Here is a 23,583-nt window from a genome sequence, read left to right as displayed (position 1 = left end):
AGTGTGAGACAGCTATCCATCCATGTGATGGTGAGCATTTCAGGTGTGCTAGCTCACTTGAGAAAACTAAGATATTGCCAAGGGTGCCGCAAAGAAATGCTCATTTGAGTTGAAGGCTTCCTGAGTGCTGCTACACGGCACTACACCACCTTCCTTGTTTTCTGATCCCATGGGCTAGGTGAAGATCAGTGATCCATCTACCAAATGGAAAGAACACCTACAAATGCGAGATGGTTAGCTGTAGCTGTAAGGGAAAAGGAATAGCGCAGGGCTAGCAGTGCTGCAGAAATCTGAAGTTAAAGGGGACTCTGAGCACCTTGCTGTTAAGTGACTCTTTTCTAGCAGTTCTTCAACTCTGTAATAGTTGCTGGTTAGCCTGGTTCACATTATAGCATTGAGAAGCACAGCTGCAGTATGAAGTAGGCTCCTAAGAGAAAGCATGAATTTGCTGGTTTTTCACCCTTAGATGAATTTTCAACATTTCTGAGTTAACATGGCACCTCACACAAGGTGATAGCAAATGCACAATGCCTTAATTATCTCTTGGTCAACCTCAGGGATGCCAGAGTGCCCCATCAGTCACAGTAAATGAGTGAGCCATCGAAGGGACTGGAAGTTGTTGGATGGCATCCTGCATCTGCATTCATATCTTAAACAGGCTTTGGTTTCCCACATCACATTCCACCCAGGAATGGCCTCAAATCACTGTGCGGATTTTAGTGAGATCAGGCACAAGTACCTGTACTCACTGGTGCCCAGGATCTTAGCAGTCTTACAACATCCCTGGATAATGATAAGAGATCCCTGGAGATTAGAAATATGCACCTTTGGCATAGGCTTACAGATGATAAAGCAAAAAATGTTAGAATGCATAAAGAGAGGGTGTGTTCATGCACAGAAGATAATTCAATATAAGATTATGTCTTTAGCTGAAATAGTACAGCTTTTGATAGACTGTATTTTATTAATATTCTATAATAGATTAGAAAATTAGTGATTTTTTTTTTCTACCAATGACAGTCAACTTTTTTTCTCTTTCTACACGTGTTATGTATCTTTTTTCACCCGTGGGAGCTGGGCAACTGCTTGAGGCATAGTGAACTGATTTATGTAATGTAAAAATTCATCTTCAAAAATCTTCACCTTGAACTGCAGGGCTGACTTAAAAGTTATTTATTAGCTTCAGACAGTGTCCAGAATGTCTTTTGTCTTTATTTCCAAGCTGAGCACTTTTCTTCTCTAGTTTTCTGGGTATCTGGTGGATGCCAAACATTTTCACAACAATCTTCTATTATCTTGCCCAAAAGATAAACCCCATGTTCTCTTAAGCTCTAAACCCTCTCTGATAAATTCCTCTCTTCTTTCTGGGAAAAAGACACTTGCTTTCCAAGCCCACTATAGCAGGTGTGAGTAATGAAATTAAAATGCTATGAGGTTTTTTAACATATCAGAAAAGACACAATTGCAAGAATGGGACCTACATTTATGTTGGAGAATACAACTGGTGGCTAACTTATTGGCGCTAACCATTGATATAGATTATAGTCTTAAGCATTAGGGAAGATATTAGGAAGGATGCTGTATAATAGATAAATCCCATTTGGTTTCAAAAAAGCATTAAAGCCAGGGTTTTATTTTTTTTCTTTACATCTCCTAAACAATGGCACTTCCATGGAAAGTGCATTTTAAGTATTGCAATAAAACCCACGAAGGCATTGTTATGCTATGACAATTTAAGTGATTCATGGTTGCAGTCAATTTAACAAATATTTACTACATGGTGACTCCTTGCAATGCCAAGCAATAGATCAAACTTACAACCTTCACTGATACCTAACAAACTCAGCCTCGGTGCAGTTAGAGGCATACATGCATTGGGAACAGCCTCTTCAGCAGCTTGGCGACACGCTGAACAATTCAGCTGCTTTTCCTGCTCCTCTGTCTGAGGTTACCTGTTGCCTAAAGCTGAACTGCAGCAGGGATGTGCTCCTGAACTGCTGCAATTCACAGGTTGTTTCATCAGTATAAATCACTGTTAGTCCTGTTTTATTGTTCACAGCCCAGGGTATTTACACTGCATTTGAAGGGAGCATCTCTGTAGCTTCCACTGCTGAACCCAATGTGCATCGTTGTGCATCAGATCCCTCAGGGATTTACAGCACCTTTTCCGGTCCCTAAATAAACTGCACAGAATGTAACTTCTTAGTACTCACAGTAGCACAGAGTACGTGAATGTTAGTGCCTTGTACTGAAATAGTTTAGAAGAGTTGTGTGCAGATCTGATTTATTCGATACCTAACTTAGCTGTCATCTTATGTGCCACTGGACACAACCTTGGTACTTGTTAAACTATATTGTATAGTGCTTTTCAAGGAATACAATGAAAGCAGTTAGTTTTGTAATTCCAGCTTTCAGGGCTAGGAAACTTGGGCTTCTGGAAATTCTTGCAGACAGAGAAGACCAGCAGGATTGGTGCCACGTCGTACCGCCTCATTCAGGTCACCAGTGCAGCCCCCCCTGGGCAATCACAGCAGAGAGCTTTCCCGACTTGTGGCTTCTGTGTTTGGCGCGCTGATGAGGGCCATGGAGGAAGGTGCTAAAGTCTCACCCTTATATGTAGAAGTGCAAATCAGGCTTAGTCACAATCTGGACATAAATGTTCCAGCTCAGAATGATTTACAGGCAGGATCTGAATGAATGGAAGCCAGCTCCATGTTGATGGCCGTTTAAGTGAATGGGCTGACAAGGGGATCCATAGCTGCAGGCAGGGGACCAGCCTAACACTCCCTGCTGCCCGCCCCACCCATATTGCCCGGGCAGCCCAGCAGCTCATGAATAGGCTGCTGAGCCGCTATACTCCGTAGAGTGGCATCTCAGAGGGAAATGGACTGATTTTAGCCTGCCTTAGAATGTGCGATGCTTGAGCTCAGCAGCTGCCTTCTCGTGGCTGTGCCGTCTGTGCTGGGGTGTGCTAGTGGAGCCTTGGCTGCCCCACACTGTGCCATCCCTATGTGTCAGTCAGTGCCATAAACACAGCAAGTTTTGCAGTAGCTAACAGGCAGTGCTGCTCTAGGGACCACTAACAAGCAAGCAGATAATGCTGTTCTAGCAGTGTTGCCTGCCAGAAATGCCTTTTGGAAAACTCAGAGGTATTGAGAATGATTTCAGGTGAATTTCACATTTATAAACAACCCTGGTTGAACAATTCCAGCAGAGTCAAGGTTTCCCCCAAGCGCACAGTCTGAAGACCAGACCATCCACTGTTCTCCCAGCTAACTAGGTATATGGATGCTGCCAGCCAGGCAAGCTGTCAAACCTGTGACTTCTAAGGGTGACAAACCCATTATTGAGCCCTAAAGTAGTCTTCCTACGTACTTGGCATTATTGTTATCTGTGATGATCAGATGGGGGAGGGAGGCTACACTGATTTGTGAAGTTCCCATGAAAAGTGCTGGCCAGGAAGGAGGTGGAGGCCTAGCCGGGTCTGGCTGCTGGGAGGGGACTGCATTCTTTTTCTCTCTTCCACCCAGGGGTGGAGCACAGTCTGAATGAAGCAGCCAGTTTGCTTTTATCCGTCCTGATGATAAGCAGACAAAATCGAGGTAACCCGGAAACATCTTTCCTCTGGCTCTTCTCCTTTGGAAAAAAGACATTCATATTAATCTCCTACATGGGATTAATAAAGATATGACTGAGTATACAGAGAAAAAAGATGCCGAGGGTTGTGTTAGGGCTGATCAGGACTGATTAATTTTGCCCTGAGCTACATCAGAAGAGACCTCTTATGATAGCCTAGACCTGTGCAAAGTGCTGCTCAACGATGGCCCTCCACAGTGGCTTCTCCTGCACTTCCTTGCAGAGGGGACAGTGTCTTAACAGTGATGCCTTTTGTTGCACTATAATAAAAGAAACTTCACAGGGGTGCAAGAAAAACAAAACCAAACCTCTCAAAAATGATGTGATTGCCGAAATTGGCCAAGGCATGGGTTTGATACAAACAGTAAAAGTATATGAAGGAGACAGATTTCTAAAAGTGAAGGATTGTAGGATTATCCAAAAGCAAAGCCCCTGGTTATAGGGCAGCACTTTGATAGATAGGTGAGCAAAGGACTCAGTGTGTTGCAAATAGTATTAAAGGTAGAAAAGAGCTTCTTTTTAAGGTCAATTGAACATTTTAACCTGGAAAAATGTGGGATTGACTTCTTGGTTAGTGTGGTTGTCTGCACTGATATATAGCAGTATGTGTAGGATATGTGTAAGGATTACCTTACTCTGAGAGTAATTACAAGGGGTTTTTACCCCTTTCTAGAGGATCAGTCATTACATCTGCTATGCAAATGACATTTGGTGCTCCCCACCACCCCCTTTTTTTTTCCCCATTTATGCTTTAGTTTCCTGATCTTTGGCATTCTGTAGCAATGGTAGCATTTATAAAGTGTTTATAGGTTGAAAACACTGGGTAAGTGATAGGCACAGATATAAGCCATTGGGCACAATCAAGAGCTGCAGATCAAGCCTTTAGCAGGTATTTTGTGCAGGTTTACTTACATTCAGACAGCAAGGGCATTTTTAGCTCTCAATCAGATTTTCAAATTAACCCTTCATTAAGGTAACAGGAGGTGATAGAGACACATTTCATTGTAATGAATATTAATCAGGGGTATATTCTGCACCTCCCAATGTTCTAAATGTTGGGCTGGAGACAGCCTTCTCTGGGGTCTTGGAAAACAAATTATCTGAGAGGTTAAATTTTCAAAGGTTCTGTAATCATACTTAGAATCATGGAATGGTTTGGAGGGGTTGGAAGGGACCTTAAAGCTCATCCACTTCCAACCGCCTACCACAGGCAGGGACACCTTCCACTAGAGCAGCTTGCTCCAAGCCTTGTCCAGCCTGGCCTTGAACACTGCCAGGGATGGGGCAGCCACAGCTTCTCTGGGCACCCTGTGCCAGCGCCTCAGCACCCTCAAAGTGAAGAACTTCTTCCTAATATCTAATCTAAATCTACTCTCTTTCAGTTAAAAGCCATTCTCCCTTGTCCTAGGTGATAGTAAAGTCTTTTGAAAGAAGGTTTATTTATTTTTTTTTAGGTCTTATGCAGAGGAGTATGTAAATTGACACAAAATTTACTATGGCTACTTAAGTTGGAGATCATTGCACGTGTTGGGCGGCATGAATCCAAGCATGAAGGAATGATATCTTCCTGCCAAACACCCTCAAGTGCTGGACTGGCATTTTGTTAATGATATATGCTGTTTTATTGGCTCAATGTTCATGCCATAGCAGTGGTGGGCAGTAAGGGTTGAAGGACTTGGGATACTGTTTCACGCTAAATCTGATTTTCAGCTAAAGGTGCTACCTTCTGCTTTGAGCCTTCCCTAATGTTCTTATAGTCACCTGGATCAAGAAGCTGATGGTGCTGTAAACTAATGTTTTTCTTCCAGAATGATCTTTCAGCTGCATTAACTCTTGCAAGTTTCAGGGCAAGAGGAGAGAAGTTGTGAGCAAGGAATGTGGTGTGAACTGTTTTAGTGTAGCACAGATTTAAAGCAATGAAATCATGTCTGTAGGTGTGGTTGGGGAAGTTGTGATGCTCTCTGCATCAAGGGTACATGTAATAGTCAGAATTTTTCAAGATGGGTAAAAGAGCCTCTTAGTCACCTATTTATTATCTGTGCCTTTCTCTGTTGCTTTGGAATATGAGTATTCTTAAAAGTAATACTTACAAGTATATACAAAAAGTAATAAGAGTAAAGGTAAGCAAATGCATAAGGCTCTTCAGGATGGATGTTAAGTATAGTCCTTGTTGCAAACAGGTCTGGTTTGCCTATGTGAGTTAACATTGTTTTTCTTTATCATGATGTTAAGGCTTTTTTTTTTTAGTAGAATCCTCTGTTTTCAGAGTCTCCCTTTTTTTCTCCCCCTGTTAAACACATTGAAAAATAGAAACTTGTGTTCGCTGCTGCTGTATTCAAAACAGCAAGGTTTTGAATTCTTCACTGAAAACAACATTAATGTGTGCTGACAATATGGAACTCTCCTCTTGTAGCTGTTTTTGTTCAGCTGGATGTGCTTTCGTGCAAAAATATGTGCTGATTTCCATACACAGTCACAAGGAACAAGATGGGCAGTTCTTATCTACCGTGTGAGCTGAAAACTCAGTTCTTTCTTTCCTCTTCCAAAGATGGTAGATAATGGCTGCAATGCCTAGAGGAGGAGAAAGGTCTGAGAGAGTATGTGTCAGAGACCAGGGGAGAGGAACAGCAAAAATCTGTCGACTGCATACTGCTTTCCCTCAATAGCTGAGAGCACTTTACAAACAATAAGGAGAGCTGTGAGCACCTCCACTGGCCAGAGCCTGGGGCAGGAATAGCACTTGAGTACCTTGGTCTCAGACAGGTGCTTTAGGGGCCCAATACTTGCATAATGCAGGAGACCATTGTTTTTTCCTTTTTCTTTTTTCCTTTTTCCTTTCTCAACTTTCCTGTGTGTCTTACAGTCGAACCTGTCTTCGAAGGCACACTGTCTTTCAGTGTAACAACTTCATCTCATTTCCTGGAAATAACAAAGGGTATTAGTTTAGTGAGTTCTTAACAGTCCTGTTTTTGGTCTTTAAAATGTCTATCTCATCTGTCCTGTGGAGCATGCCAGCATCTACTGTGTTGGACATTTTCAGCGTTCTATTTTTTTTTTGCAAACTGGCTTTTAAAGAAAGTTTAAGGAGTTTATTTTATCAATTGCTGCCAACCCACCGGAGTGGAGGGACCTTCAGTACCTCTCCAGATAAATAAAGTGACAAAGAACATTTCCCTCAATGCATGATGTACGTGGCTGATTTAGGTTCTTTATATCTAGATACGCTCTGAATGCTCAGAAAATAGCAGAAGGGGAATGCCTGAATGTAATTTCTCTGCTGTGATTGATTCAGCTTGCTCTCTGATAAATTCAATATCATAAAACAGATTTTCTTCAGAATTTTCTGAAGACAAACTTTTTTTTCTTTTGTGCAAACCACATCATGAGAAATGTCAGCCTGGAGAGGTTAGATAAGTCACCAAAGCTGGCTGTAAGAATAAAGGTAAGTAATTTCAGATTCCACAGTCTTATTACTGAGGTTCTTTAACATTGACTGCAATGACAGAAAATTTATTTGAAAGCCAGTTAAGTCTTGAAATATTTCAAGAGTTCTTCCCAAAGTGACAGTGCTGTAGTAGTATTTTCCTAGAGGAAGTAGGGAAGTTAAGAGATTAACTGATTTGTCACTCTGTTTCCTGGTTTTAACTCAGTGTAGTGATAATATTCTAGCTGGGAACTTTTTCTGAAGCACATTGTATTGCGTCAAAGGGTGTCTTAAAGCAGCAGCACTTTGAAGGCTAGTTATTAATGGCTGGTTTAGGGTTAAAAGCAGCCAGATTCTGAAAATTATATGTTACTAATAATTTTAGAACTATAATCTATATAATTCCAGATAAATTTACAATGGGTTGGGGGAAAACTAACTGGAAATGAGACATCCTCTTGCACATGTTTAGCTCTAGTAATTTATTTTATGAAATGAGGGAATTGTGAGGTTACATTATCAGCTTCATGGGTTCCATATTGTGTCATTTATTGATTAGGTGCCATTGCTAATTTGTCATTTTTTTCATAATTTTGTCCTAAAGCATTACCGTTAGCCAAATTTGTCAACTGGACTCATGTGACCAGACATGCTGTCAGTTCAGACATTTAGGAACAGAGTTGATGCACAGAATAAAGGTGTAAAGTACACATTGCATCTTTCCACAGGGGAGAAAAGAAGTCTTACTGAAACATATCTGAGCCAGTTTGAAAACCTGCTTTTTAAATGACAATCCCATATTACCAATACCATATAAACAATGAAGCTCAAAATCTGTTTCTGGACCAAGGATCATTTCTAAGTACTTGAACCTGTTACTTCTTTATTCTGTGTTATATGCGAAATAGAGTATGTGGAGAGGTGAAAACTGTCAAAAAGTTGCTGTTTATGTTCCTGTCACCAAGGTTTGTTTGGTGATACTGCTGTGATTCCAGCAACAGAAGTTATCCAGGAACAGTCATGCTTTCATTTAGCCTAGTTCCTGAAAACTCATTCCCAGGGAATGAATTGCCTCTGAACCTTGTCTGCTTTTCATCCTCAGCTTTGGAATGTGTGTTACCACTACCACCATATTTTTTGTGGGGGGGTCCCTTGGAGGGTCTACTGAGCTTGTTGAGGGTTCTACCAGTGCAACACAAACAGGTAATTACTGAGATGGAAGGTTTCTTCCACAAGCGCCAATAGAAGATTCAACAGAAGGCTTTTAGAAAATTTCCTCTGCTCTGAACCCAGAGCAATGCTGGTCTTGAGCAACCAACACACAGATTCTGTAATGACAGGAGGCTTAAAGAGCTTTTACAGACCTCTATCTCCTGCCGCTTGCAGAAGATGTTGAAGGTCTGTGTGCTGCCTGCTCATCTTACCCAAGAGTTGTCCTTGATTTCTGTCTACTCACCTTCCAAGGCATCTTTTATTCAGAGATACCATGTCCCAGGAGCTGATGAATTCTGGCAGGAGAATGGCACAATTTAGCAAATTCTGCCTCTGCTGTCAAAATTTCTTCCACAAAGGCAGCAATGTCAAATGGCTGCCACTGCTTCTTCACACTTGATGACACCTGTGGACAGTTATGTACATTGACAGCTGAACTAATGGCTTTCTTCTAGCTTCCTCCCTTCTATTTGTTATTACTGATCATACTGCAAATGGGAGGCATCAGCATCTTATTTGGCAGAGCAGGTTAGAAAACTGCATTTGGTGCTTGAGATAACCCCTTGTTGACTTCCCTAACAAACAGCCATTTTGTACAAGACAGGCATTTATTTGCAAGGCTGACCTTAGATGAATGTTGTACCTATTACAGTGAATAACACTGGAGGCATGTCATCATGTAATATTACCCTAAACAGAGTTTCTCACCATTTCTCTTGAGAAGCTGCTTGAACAATGTGTACAGAGTAAGAAGGAAGACAAATTAGGACCTCTCTTGGGTACAAAGAGCAAGACTACATAGCATAGCTGGAGCTGTGCTGATAATTTTACAGCTGGTTAACAACTAATGACTTCATGGATCTGAACTGTAGCAAATCTAAGAAAAAGTCTTTCTCTGAGAATATTGCTGCAGCAAGCTTTCCTTTGTTGAACTGAGAAATGGCAGTTTAGCATGGGAAATAAATAGTTCTCAGTTGTTTAAGGTTTTAGACTAGTGCAATGAACTCTGCTGCCTCTGAGAGGTAGTGTTGTGATATAGGGTTGACATACATATCCTTACTTGTTGCTTCTTTTTCTCTCCATCCTACCTGAGTTACTTGGGGGGTGTTTCATCTACTACAGTTTGATTCTCATAATCCAAATCCAAAGATTCGGAGTATTTATCAGCCTACAGTGATTTCAAGGTCTCTGTGACAGTAAATATGGACTGTAACCGTAGTAAAATCCCACTGTACTCTCGCAGTAATAGTCAGCTTGCTAATAAAGTATTCTAGAGAGCAAATAGCTCCTGCTGAGGGTTATAAAGCTGCTGAGACTTCAAGAGTATCCATTTAAAAACTTTATTTAGTGGAGGATACAGAATCTGAATTGTAATAGAAAAATCTGCAGAGAAGGCATCAAATAAACTATGCAGAAGCTTGACTGCAGGAGGAAGCTGTCAAAACAGAGCCTTCTTTTAGAGAAGTTGCATGAGTAGATTCACTATCCCAAAGTGGATTCAAAGCACAACAGGAAAGAAGTATTCACACTGTTATCCCAGAAGTGATGCTGGAATAATTATTACACATTTAGTCATTCCAGACAGGGAATTCCATAGTGCTTACCCAGGATGCTCAGCCAGAGGACATGGTCACCTCTGGTCTGAATATGGCAGCTAGGTCTACTCAAACCTTTTTCAGCCTAACAATCTAGCTGGATTGAAGGCTCTGTGTTTCTAGGGCTTATACCCACCTGACTCATTGGGCCTGGGGTAGAAGTGCTCATACAACCTCCTGTTGACAGCAGCAGGGCATGTGTCAGCTACCAGTACAGAGCTGTACAGCTATTACACAGCTAACAATATATAACTACTTGTAAGTGGGCTGAAGGCAAGAAACTCTTCCAGTGGTGTGCATGGATATGAGGCAGGACACAGTGTTCATGTGGTCTGCTTCTGCTAAGCCTGTATAATCGGCTTCTGCCTGGTAGCATCACCCACTGGTGGTGTTCCTCCCCTCCCTGATAGTTCATTGTTAACTTGCATAACTCCAGCTTCTCAGAGTGGCTGGGAAGCTGACATAGTGAATAGATCATTACCTGTAATAATCAGCAATTTAGAAATTTGCCTCTATGGAAAGTGTTTGGCAGTCTTATTTGTTAGGGAAAAAAAAGACAAAGTGATAATTTCTATTTCTATAATTGGAAATCTATTTTTTTATTCAGGGTAAGAGCACTTTCACATTGAAGTCACTATAATATAGCATCTTTTTAATTTGTTATGGTGTTAATTGTTGTTTAAATGAAACATTGCAGAGCAGAATAATCAGGTTCAGGGTTTGGTTTTTTTCTTCCTTTTTATTTTTAGACTAGTCACAGTAAAATGCAAATAGAAACACTGAATGAATAGGAAAACTTCGAAGTAAACATGCTGTGATGATGTGGAACAATGCAAGGCGGCAAACAGTCAACAGTAATAAATGATTATGTAAGGACTATTAAATCTTAATTTAGTATTCGTACAGCCTCATAAGCAAGTATGATTTTTTTTTTTTTTTGCATCTAATTGAGCAGTGTTCTGTGACTGTGAGGCAAAATGATGATCCAAACTCATACCTGTTCTGATAAATGGAGATATCATTAGCAATATGAAGTAGGTGATCATGACTTCTCTCTTTTTCATAAATTACACTAAATAACCATAATGCTGCAATTTAGCGGTCCAAAGTTCATCCTATTCAGCAGGCCATCCATAGTCAACAGTTTAAAGAAAGGGGACCTGCTGAGAAAATGGTGGTCTAATCAGATGCCATAAAATCTGGCTGATCAGATGAGTCCCATTTTCTTTTTTTGTAAGGAGATCCTAATGAAGCAGTGCATTGAGGGGATTCACAACTTTTGTTCCTCCGTTTGATTATTCAGGTTGGCTGCACCAAGTTCTAAACTAAGCAAGTGGAGTCTAATCCTCTGGGCTGTTTGCATACATGCTGTGTTTTACAGGAGACTTATTAAATCCCACTTTGCCAGCTACCAAATTGTGTGCGTCTTATCTTTAGTCCAAATGATCAAAACACTAAAAGATGCATCAAATCAAATCCAGTCATCAAATAGGAATCTAGTAGTATTGTCTACTCCCTGCTTGCTGGGCTAATTTACCAAGCATAGCAAAAATGAAAAGTACTTCACGCTGCATGCTTCATGAATATCTAAGCTGGTGAAAGCAGATGGGATGCTGGATGCATGTTTAGCCAAAGGTTAAACTTGCAGACTCTGGGGCTGTTCTTAGTTATAACTAAATATTGTAGTGTTATTTGAAGCAGTAAAAGTCTACTAGTACACCCATTTCTGTCCAGCTGTGGGCATGGCAGTTTTGATTTGGCTACTAAAACCAGGCATACTCTTTCTTTAGCAAAAGATTTGGTACATTTACTTTTATTTACACTTCCACTTCAATGGGACAGTGTTTGTTCCCCTTCAGCTGAGTTTTCAGCTTTCCTTTCACTTTAACCACTGTCTTATAATTCTTGATAGCTTCACACCTTCATCTTTGTGCTGCCCACCAGGGCTGCTGCACACAGCTGGGCATTGCTTCCTCCCATAAAATGTGTAGATGACAGCAGCCTGGTCGAAAGCCCATTGAAATCAATACTGAGTAAGTATAAGCCTTCTAGGCCTGCCTTTGAAAGTGATGAGCTCCTGCACTCCCTTAGTAATGGGAACTGATGCATCTAGCCCCCACTTACCATCTCAGTGAATCAGCAAATTGGAAAATTGCTGAAAGAAACCTTCCAAGATCACAAACAATTTGGTTCTTCATCCTCTTTGCAGAGCATTGCAGCAAGGAGCAGTGACACTTTCACAGAACTCTTTGTCAGAAGTGATGGACACAAACAAGCACTTATTTTGTTCTGTAAATGTTGAAAATGGGGCACCAATGTAAATAGCAAAATATGTTTATGGGAGGCATCACCTATACTGAATGTTTTTCTCTGATTACAGATGCAGTGGGCTCCCTTTGCAGCCATAGAAATGAAGGGAAATCCGCTCTCATGCTGCAGGAACTCAAACTCTAGTGTTGTGCTAAACAAAAAGATAGCAATGCTGCCATGCTGGCCTGTACTCTAAATAAATCCTCCCAGTGATGATAACTATCTAACAAAAGTTGAAGCAGATATTTTACTTTTGGATATTTTCATGTTCTTATTATGGCAGCAAGTGCCTTGATCTGGTTTCTCCCATCAAAGAAATTTCTTTCTGTGTGGGAATATGGAAGTCTTCCATTGGAGACTCTAGAACAAAATCTCTCTCTGCTTATTAATGCCTCCTGCCACCTTTAAATACTTTTGCATATATGCACATTAATTCACACTGAGCTCATTTCAAAACCAAGCTCACTATATTGGACATTGGCATGTCTTTCACAGGAGCACAGTAGTAATTACTTTTTTCATTTTCTTCAGCATTTCTTTTCATTTCAAGCTCTCAATGAGCAGTTTGTGTTAGTGCTTTCACCCTGTAATATCTTGCTTTCTTTTCTGCATTGATTATCAGGAAGTCAAAATTCTTGTCATAAGTTTGCCTTCTTTAACTGCTGTTCTAATGACTTTCATCAGAGTCCTTTCCATATCTTCCCATGTAAGCAGCTGACCTCCTACCTTTTATCACCCCCCCTCCCCCCCAAGTTCAGCTTATCCTAATGATCTTCTATTGTCTTTCAGACAAGTCCTTAGGCATGCAATGCCCTCCCCATGCCATGCTGTAGAACTATCTCTGCGGTTACTTTCCTCATAGCCACTTCTCATCCTAGACTGATGGCTCTAAAATTGCTAGCAGAAAATGGTCTGAGAGAGAAACAAAAGGGATCACTGATATTCATCTTCCTCGATTATGTCTTGGTTTTCGATCCTTCCAGCCTCAAATCACCTGGCTCTGTAAGCAAGTGCTTCTGTTTTAGGGAAACCTACCCTCTTATCTCTATGGTTTCAATCAGGGTTCAAATGTGTGTGTCTCCCTCTAGGTTCAGCTGTGCTGGTAGGAGGTGCTACCAGGTGTTTATACCTTTCCAGAGGTTACCAAGAGTACTTCCAGGTTAGCGTCAGGTTAAGCAAACCTGCATTTGTTTAAACAGTTCAAGTTAACCTGGCTTGTTCTGCTGAAACGTCTTTGGAAGCAAGCATGTGAGTAGTGCTGCTAGGGCTAAGGAGGTGATGACCTTTGGCAGATGGTGTTGCAGAGATGCTTGGGGGCAGACTGATGTGCAGTAACCTTTTTCATATAGTTGTCTGCAGAGTGCTTGTTTGTCTCATTTTACTAGCATGATTTCCTACGTGGATGTAATTATACCAGAGCAAGAATACCTTTTATTTTTCTTTCCAGATTAGTTTGCCACTGCTACATCAGTATTTGCACTACGTAGATCTGTACAACTCAAACACCAAAACTCTACCTTTAAAATTCATTCTGCAAAGAAACCAGAGATTACCGTACTAGGCTCTTGAGATAGAAGCTGTTTTCTACTCTATCTACTGACTAGATCAATAAACTTCCTGAAGGCTATAGATAATGATGTAATAAAAATAATGTTGGCGAACCAACTCTCTACCTATGCAGGATAAGATTATCTTCAACAATAAATATCCTTAAAAAGCTCTTAAGAGTTAGGTTGTGTGTATATGACAGAGAAACACTTGTTTCTCTACTTATTATTAGTAGGATTTTTTTTTAGGGGGGAGAAGGGGAGGAGGGGAGGAAAGTGAAAAGGAAATGATCAATAACTGTATTTTAAGGGCAAAAGAGAGCTTTGGTCTGTACTGTTCACTTTTTTACATCACTAACGTGTCCGGGATTTGTTAGCTCACACAGAATTTGGCTGAAATGTGCTCAGCAAAGTACTTTGTGTATGTGTCTGATTTCTAAAGCTCTGAGATTGGTGGCCTGCTAATCCCAGTAATGCCACCCCTACACCCGTGCTGAGTGGTTTGGAAGAATCGCATCCTTTGCAACCTTTTTTCATTTAAAAAAACATGAAATGGGGTATTTTCAGGCAGCTGAGTTGCTGCTTTTTTTCCTTTCTGTGGTTAAACTCACATAAAGGTAATGCTCAGAGGCAATTTTAACCATATTTTTCTGCAAGAATTGTGGTCACTTGAAATAGTTTCAGATACCAGGGTATCATAGCTTGTTTTGTCAGTGATCAGGATCTCTAGGATACAGAGCTTTGTCAGTCATTTGGTTTATTTTAGTCAAATGCAGCTGCTTAATGATATTAATATATTCCTAAATTTTATCAAGTCAGATTGCACATGCTGTGATGGAAAAGCCTGTATCATCTTCTGTTTGTTCAACACTGTTCCCCTTGAATAAATGAAATATCCTAACAATTCCCAGTGTCAAATGAACTGCTGATTAATGACTTTCAGTCTCTAGTTACATTGCAGAGTGCTAGATTGTCTGATTTCACTTCCATTTACTTCTGCTTTATGTGTGTTCATCCCTTTAACATGTATGTGCTGGATATATAATTTGGAAGAAACCAAACACAGAGCTGTGAGAGGGAGACGAGGGTTCCCCAGCCAAAAGGCTGATCACCTGGAAGCTAAAGATGATGTGAATGTGACTCTGTCACGGGGCTGTCAGTGTTAAATATTCCCTAGGCTTCTGATTTCCCTTTTGTCAGACCTAAGGTGTTTTAAACTGAGCAGCTGAACTGACAAGTAATTGCCTGCCTGTAGTACATGGTAACCTAACTAGTCACTGGGAGAATAAAAGACGTTGTGACTTTAAATTCTTTTTTTTCTTTTAAGGTCAGGTGCCGCTGTGCTGCTTGAGCATCCAAACATAAATACTGCAGTTTGTAAGACCGCTTTAAAGACCTCTGTGTGGGTTCTGCTGTTGGCAAGTTGGGAAGAACAGCTGAAGCACTAAGAGTATACTTTCAAGGTAAAACGCTTGCCTTCCTCCGATGTTACATACTTTGGTCGTTTTCTCCTTTATTTTCCTTAAAAGAGAAAACCCATCACAACAGAACAGACGCGCACACATGTTCAGACTTCTGTAGGTTTACGTTTTCTGGTGTTTTACTTGAAATAACAGTTTATTGATGTTTGGGATTCCCTAATTTCCAAGGAAGAAAAGCTGATTATCTTCGGAGGCAGTCTTATACAGAACAGCAGACCCCCACCAGCCTTCCGCTCCAGACTGGATCAATGCAGAGAAGTGCTCTTTGATGGACTTTCAGGCCCTGTGATCTCCCAGCCCTGGGGGTTTAAAGGATGAGCATATCAATCCAGGACCACTGAACTGCATTTCCATTGCATGAGGGCTCCTCCTCCTGGCTTTGTCCGGACAAACTCAGCTCCTCCTACTTTTGTCACTATTCTTTCATGCTTTGTTTAGCAAACACAAAAAAACCTTTGTTTGTTGCTGGGTCTTTTTTAAGCTTTGCATAAAACAGTTTAAAGTGCCGTAATGCTGTGTACCTGTGATCACCTTCAGGGTCAAAATCAGTTTATAACTGATTAACCTATTTATCTCCCCCCCCCCCTTATATTTGCACAAATGCAGATTGTTGTTCTGATGAGCATAGTCTTCCTACTTTATTCTGAATCCTGATTTGCAGGAATTGCTAACTCTGTGGATTTCCCTGGGAACGGTCTTCTGGACAGCACATGTGTGCCTGCCTTTCTTTACTGCTGTTGTCCTGCTGTGTTTCAGCATACTGAGCAAGAAGAAAACTGGCCCCATGTAATTTGTAGAAGTTTTGGTAACACTGGTGCAATTATTTTGCTTGACCTAATAACTGTCGTTCAAAATGTGTGTTTAGGGTAAAATTTTGATTTCAGCTGCAAAGCTTATTACAACTACAGTGTTATAGACCCTCTTTATTTCTGGTATTATCTCCCTCAAACAAGTTAACCCTCCCTTCCCCCCCAACTATCTGTGATATTTCCCCTTCTGCACACTGCTTTGGGTAGATCACACCTAACTCTTGAAGTGGGAAATGCTCATCAAGTGTTGTGCATCTTTAATAGGGAAGATCAATGAAATAACTCATCGAGGAGTATAATGGATTCTTCACTATCTGCATGCACAAGATCTGAATCTATGGGAGAATAAACTTGTAATTATTTGCGTTAAACTGGAAATAGCAGTATAGGAAATGTTGTTCACACCTCCTCTCCCCCAAACAAGTGTGTGAACATACCTTTAAGATCCAGTAATTGAATGGCTCGCCGAAATGCCAAGGAAGTGCAGCCCTAAGGGAAGGACATTGTCTGGTGCTGTCTTGCCATATCACACCGAAAGTAACCAGAGATGCTCATGAAAGGTCACATTAGATGAAATGGTGGAGTAATCTATCAGTCTGTGAGATTTTGGCATTTGTGCAAATGATGACTTCCGACAGGGCTCCTTTCTGAAGTATTCATAGGTTTCCCATAGGTAAGTCTTCAAAATCTTAATGTGATTGAGCTGGAGTCCTCATATGCTGAACTCAAACTATTCCTTTTACTGTTCCCGGAAATAAAGTTTCCTCCCCTACTTCAGAAACCCACTATGTTCTTTACTACAAAGGGCAGAAGAACTACCACTCTGTGTGGCTTTTTTAATATTCTTGGACTATGTTTTGCTGAAGGACATTGATACTAAAGCATTGCAACATCCTAGTAGCAAGGACTGGAGCTCTGAAGAGATGGCCTTGGAGATGTTTGCCAAGAGCTGCGTCTTTGCTGAACAGCCAGTCAAGAGCTGGGGTGGATGCCGCAGATTGTCTCAGCCAAGCCTCAGGCTACAGCCAGGCAGGAAAGAGCTCCTGTAGCCCTGATGGATGGACTGATCCTAATGGACTCACTGTAGCACTTGACTATTATTGATCCCTGTGCATGTTTATCTGTCCTATTTCCCAGAGCTGTACACGCATAAAGGAAACCTTCTGAAGTGGGTCAGTCCTTATTTCTTAAGACTGAGTGAAGGAAGCGCCTCTGAGCTCAGACATCCCTGGTGATCAGTTACTGCCCTGAACATTGTCAGGGGGCTCAGGTACAGCCTGAACTCTCAGCTCTGCTGTATGAGGTCCTCATACCCTTCTCTCCTGTGCTTATAGAGCGGCAGTCCTGTCATTTACTGACCCTGTTGGGACTGCTTGTGGTAGAAAAGTAATGTGCCAAAAGAGATAGTAGTTTTCTCTGTTTAGTGAACTAAACTCTCTTCTAAACATGAACATTATAACAAGCAGAGATGATGGGGGTGTGACTGTGTGACAGAGAATAGGAACAGAGACGGTGGGTCTACAGTACTGTAGATCAGCTCAGCCATCTTCTATGACTGTCTCCTACATAACCACATTCCTCTGAAGTGTGAAGAGAGTGGGAGAATTGGTGAAAGAAATTAAGACAAAGAGCCAGCAAGTCATGAACTAGATCAGTTTGCTGCCTCTATATCACCATCCACCTGATTTCTTGTCTAACCTTATGTTAAATCTGATTTAGCAGGGCTGAGGTTGTGTTAAGTCAAGACAACTTTGCTGCATACTTTAAGAAGTGGTAAATGTTTGGAGGTTAAGGTGGGGAAGCGTGGGACTGGGACAGGACCGTACGCAGCCTTGTGCTCCTTTTGAACTCCTTGCTGCTACAGATGCCTACAACCATGGCAGCAAATTTCCCCTTTCCATCTGCCATAAGAGGTGTCCCATTCAATTGGGCCTGGGTCTGACCAGGGTGACCTATGCATTCCTGACCTCCCGACCATTCAGTGAGGCCACACATCCTGAAAACTTCAGTACAAAAGACAGCTATCGGCTCCCTTTGCTTAGCAACAATCATTACCGTGAGCACATCAGCCTGATGTTCTGTGCTGAGGACTGAACTCTTTAATGCAAAGTGCAGTTCAAGGTCTCTGCCTTATCTCTCAAAGTCCTTTGCAGCACTGGCTTGATCATTGCCCCAGGACAGCTCGTGATAAAGATGCAGTGGTAAAATGTGAGGTGATAGGAAAACCTCTGTGGGGATGTCAGGGCTGTGGAAGCAGGAGAGGTTGGGATCCTGAGCATTTCTTATTGGGTTCTCTTTTACTCATATGCATATACACACAATTAAAAAACTTCAGGTCTGCCCCAGATTTTCCTAGTGTGAAAGAAAAAAGGGCCACTGATGCTATTGTTTCATTTTATAGGTGTTTCTAAAGCATGTGAATGCAACTGTGATGAAGCAATAAAAGTACCTAAGGAGTTCTCAAGGGAAGCCCAAGTTTCAAGTACTGAATCTGCTGTCCTCTGAGTCCATGAATGATGTTGCATCCATAAATCAAAATGCTCCAACCAGCACCTTTGGAATGAAACCATCCTGTAAAGCAACATTCAAACCTGCAGACTGTGACAAAATAATAAATACAATCCTCAAGAATTTGCTTTCAGAAGTTGTATTGTACCTACTGTCTTGCTAATGAGCAAGTCTCTAAGACTCTCAGAAATTACCAGGTAAGAAAAGACTCTCACTTTTAATGTGGTATAATTTGACAAGACTTCTATGTTCAAGCAGAAAGCAGGAGATGAAGATATTCTGAACATGTGAAGGGTAAGTGGATTCCCCTTTGCATTCCATGTATTAACAGGTAATTGTGCCTTTCAAGAAGAATCATCTATTTCATTTCAGTACAACAGATTTCTGTAACAGAATTAGGAGAAAATACCCTCAATTCCTGTACTTACAGAGTCAATGGAAGTGGTGCTGTAGAGACACATCTTCCGTTTCCAGCCATTAGATGTAGGATGTTATGCTCTCTTTTTTAATTAACCACACTACTTAGTGTTTGGTAGCTCTTTTTGATCAATGCTTGATGGGTATTTCTTGTTTTAGTCTAAATAAACTGTGCTAGCTTAAGTAATGCAAACAGCAATGAAAACTGTTGTTTTCATTGAAGTGGCACAAGTGCAGTTGGAAGAGGCCACATGGCCTGAAACAGTTCACTCTGTGGCTTCCCATACAGCTGTGTGGAGCAGAAGTTGACCAACCTCATCATGCAGGAAGCACAGTGGCCTAGAGCTGATCCCCTGCCCTGTCTTTCCACTTACAAATGTATCTCCTACTGCAGCTCCTCAGTTCTTCAAAGGATTCCTTGCTAAATCAATTAGTGCTGAGGCCTGACCTGCACCATCATTTATGCTAGGTGATGGCATCATTTAATACTCTTGCAATATTAATATTTCTTTAGTAATTATCTGCTGATTCACATGCACATCATAAAACTTATTCCACATAGATTCAGTGTTCAAAGAGTGGAACTTGTCCCTTGTAAATCAAAAGAACAACCCCCCAGTTTTTAATCTTTTTAGGAAGTCCTCCATCTGCTAAAAATCCATTTGTACAAGTCCTGCAATTAAGCACTAACACCTGCTTCCTCTTCAGGTGTTATGTATCAGACCTGTGATTTGGTTTCAGTGTGGATTCATTGGTCATACCCCCATCACTTCCTGATCTCTCATTGTTATACTGTGAGTGAAGCAGTGAGGCATTGCTCTGTGATGGAAGGATGCCCTGTGATCTACATTCCATCAGTGTGGGATGTGGTTCTGCCACATAGTCAACCTGGGAGGCTTATTGGAAAATAAGAGGTATGGTGAATATCATTCTGGAAGATACTGATGAAAGGCAAGGATTTTGAATTCAGCAGGTCAAACAAAAATAGTTGTAACTCACACAAGATAAGGCAAACTATCAGCAACAGAAGTTACTCTGAAATGGCCTTCCTATCTAAAGCAAAAACCTTAAATACATATTTTTTGTTAATTGTGTTATCTTAGTCTCTATTTTTTTACTCTGTTAGATTGGAAGTTATTGAAAATGGATATACCACTGGTATTTTTAAAGCTAAATCCTACATCTCTAAGCAGATGATCTTCTAAGATCAGAGCTTGACTCTCAACTGGTGAGAATCCAGTTTTCAATTGGGAATTAATTCCTAGTTCAAAAATTATGATAAACTAATTCTAGGAAAAAGATAAAACCAAAACATTGAGGGAAGTTCTAGGAGTTCTTACAGAAAGAAAAGTAATATAATCACAATGGTGAAGTTAGCTGCTTGGTGTTACATTTTGGTAAAAACGTGTGCCTAGCATTACTTGTTTTAGTGTTGCTGGCTGGAATGGGAAAGGATATTTCCTAGTGATCTAAAATTACTGAAGAATATCAGATAACTATTGGGTAGCAGCACTGGTAGTTTCTAGTTTATAGTAAAGGGCTATAATAACTAAGAGCTCATCTTTTGTTCACAAACACTATATTTGAAGTCCATCAGTCTCATTCTAGTGGCAATTGTTAGCTGTAGCCTCTGGTTCAGTGGCTTTATACTCTTTAGTAAAGAAAAGGATTAGAAAAATTCACTATCTGTGATAAGCTGTGAGACCAGAAGCAAGTAAGTTTTAACTATTGAAATCAAGGAAAAACAAATACAGGACAAAACTCTTTCTTAAAGAAATATGAAGTAGTTCCTTTTATTTTTGCTGGAGTCACTTCAGGTTTATGTCCAGTTGCTAAGATGAGATTCTGTCTGTCTGTGCTTCAATAGATGGAAAATAGAATAGATTTCTGCAACCTCAGAGGGAGTCAGTTTACTTTCCATGATTTCAGAATACTTCACAATATATGGACGGTGTCTGATGTGGAACAGTTACCAAAGTTTGGGAGAATTCCCTGGCACTTATTTACACTTCTTATTTCTTCCTGTTATAGCCTTAATATTACATTCCCGAATGTCCAGTAAATAAAGTATGTACAGTAAAATCTAGAAGTGGAACAGAAGGTTATAAAAGTTATTTGAGTTACTGACAAAAAGAATGCAGCCGTAGATCAAAGAACTGCACTTTTTCTTTTCCAAGAAAAAGTTTGAAAGACATTTATCATCTTCCTGTGGCACTGTAGCAATTTTGGCAACTGTGGAGTGCTGCTCTATACTATTTATAATAACTTATTCTTAAATAACTATCCACAGTGTCCTCAAGCACCTGACAACGAAACTCACTTTTGCAGGAGGACAAGGTGTGTGGATAGTTAGAGTGGTGTTCTCAAGGTTCACGTGCACATGCTCCTTTTTGTGAGCTGAACATAGCACCTAATGGCCAGGGCTCCAGAGCAGCTCCTGTAATTCAGTCCCCAGAATCCAGCTTTTATCTTTGGGTACATTGGATGTGTTCACACATGGCTACTGCAGCTCTGACAAGTGGCTTTCTAAAATCAAAGTGGCATACCAAACGCTTCTTACCATCTCAGCAAACCAGCTTTCAAATGGTTATTGCAGTTTGATCTAGAGTTTTCTCCTCCACTGTGTACAACCTGTTCAGTCTGTTTGAAAAATATCTCAGTTCTGGCAAAACATTTGCAGTGAATACCTGCTTGCTTCAGCTTTTTAAGTGGAATTTTTCATTCATTTTGTCTTGTAGAGTTTTCACAAGAGGTCATATCCGTTAAGATTGTTTTGTCTTCTTAAGCTGTCATTGCTCTTTTCTTTCACAGGCTTATCTTGTGAAATACAAGTTTCCATGGAGATTTTATTTAAATAGGCTTCTAGGTCCTATTTAATTCAGAAATCAGAAATCTATAAACCATACCTCTCTTTTTTTAAGTGTACAAAGACATTTTTTGAGAGAGGATATAATTTATTGGTTTGTCAGTCAAATGTGTATTGCAGACATTGGGGCTCAGGTCTGACAGAACAGGGACTCATGGTTTGAACAGTTTTACTTTGTTCATAAAAAGGTTGGAAGAAAAGGTGACTGACAAGACCTTACTAGCCAAAATACAGTTCATGTGATTTCAGAGCACCAGAAGTGCTATTTTCTCCCAAGATTTTTCAGTATTTAATTTTGTATCATATTTGGTTTTGCAATTTGAATATTACTGACTTCTAAATAACTGAGGAAAGAAACACTGCTTTAGTTTCTGCTTTTTGAAGTGAGTAGCCCAACAGGGACCCGTTTACTTCTCTGGGCTGATGGGTGGTGTGTTCATACACATAAGGAATAATTTGGACAGGTCAAAAGAATCATCCCAGTATAGAGCTGAATTCACTCAGCTAAGTTGAAGTGTAGAACCCGGCTGTCTGAATTTCAAGTCTTGCCATTTCTTCCTCTTGGGTGAAAACGACCATAGAAGGGGATGCATTCCTGATGTTTACTGGTGTACACCTTACATGAGTCAGGCAGATGTGTACAGTTGTTTGGGTTATATTTTATTTTCCCAGATCACATTTGTTTCTGATGCCTTTGTATTTAAGATTGTGTTTTAGTTTTGTTACAATTATTGGAAGTTCTGCTGTGAACCAGCTCCTTGAACTGAGTTCAAAGGAGTGCTTAATAGTTCATTTTTGAACAGAACAGCTCACTGCAGCTTCTTTGCACATCTTCCTGGACTGGAGCAACTTGCCTCTACCAACAAAACAGGATCAGGTAATTAATCTGAAGTACCCCAAACTTTCAGCCTGCTTTCCCAGCACCTGTTATCTGAGGCCACATGCAAAAAGGATGGGCAAAGCAGTGAAGGAATTTGTGGCAGAATGGTAAAGCTGACCTTAGTGAGAAGAGCAGAATAGACAGACTTGTCTGAGCATCCTCACACTACAGTAAACAAAGGGTCAGGTCTATTTCAAACTGGTATATTCTACTGAAAGAGGGAAAGAAAGAGAAGGAGAGAGGAGATAACAAGTAAATACCTGTAATCATTCTAGTAACCTGATTCCAGTGATGTAATCTCAGAGGGAAAAGACTGGCAGACAGTACTCATGGATTGCTCATTTACCACAGAAAATGCAACCATCTCTAGGGAAAACTGGGGAATGCCATTTGATATTTAATACAGATAGCAGACCATTAGGTCGGGTTTTGGCATCTATTCAGCAAAACCCTGAGAAATCCTGGCACCAGACAGACTATATTATTGGGCAATGTTGTACCCTTTGGAGAGAAACATGCTTTTTGAGCATTGTAGGTATATCCTGAGCCACCAGCACCTCTTTGGGACCATCTTGATCCTAGTGTTGTTCATCAGTGTACAATAAGATACAAATTAACCTTTGTAAAAAGTTTTTTCTGATTTTTCTGGGATTGGATGAGAGAGGAGAAATAAAACTGTGTTTCAGTTGCACTGAGATATTATTCTAAACAGTTGTGTGATGGGGAGGTAGGAAATGCCAGCTCAGTGCAGTCATTTGCTCCATCAGTTGAACAGTTGTCCCAAATGATGGCTAATCAGAGATAAAGCAGGCACCAGCAGTGCAGTTTCAGTATTGCATCTCCAGTAGATTTGCAAGGGAAATTCAGGTCGACAGGTGGTCCTTACCTTTGGCAGAAG

This window comes from Psittacula echo, assembly GCF_963264785.1.
Source record: "Psittacula echo genome assembly, chromosome: 8".
Lineage (NCBI taxonomy): Eukaryota > Metazoa > Chordata > Aves > Psittaciformes > Psittacidae > Psittacula > Psittacula echo.
This window is presented reverse-complemented; position numbering follows the sequence as displayed.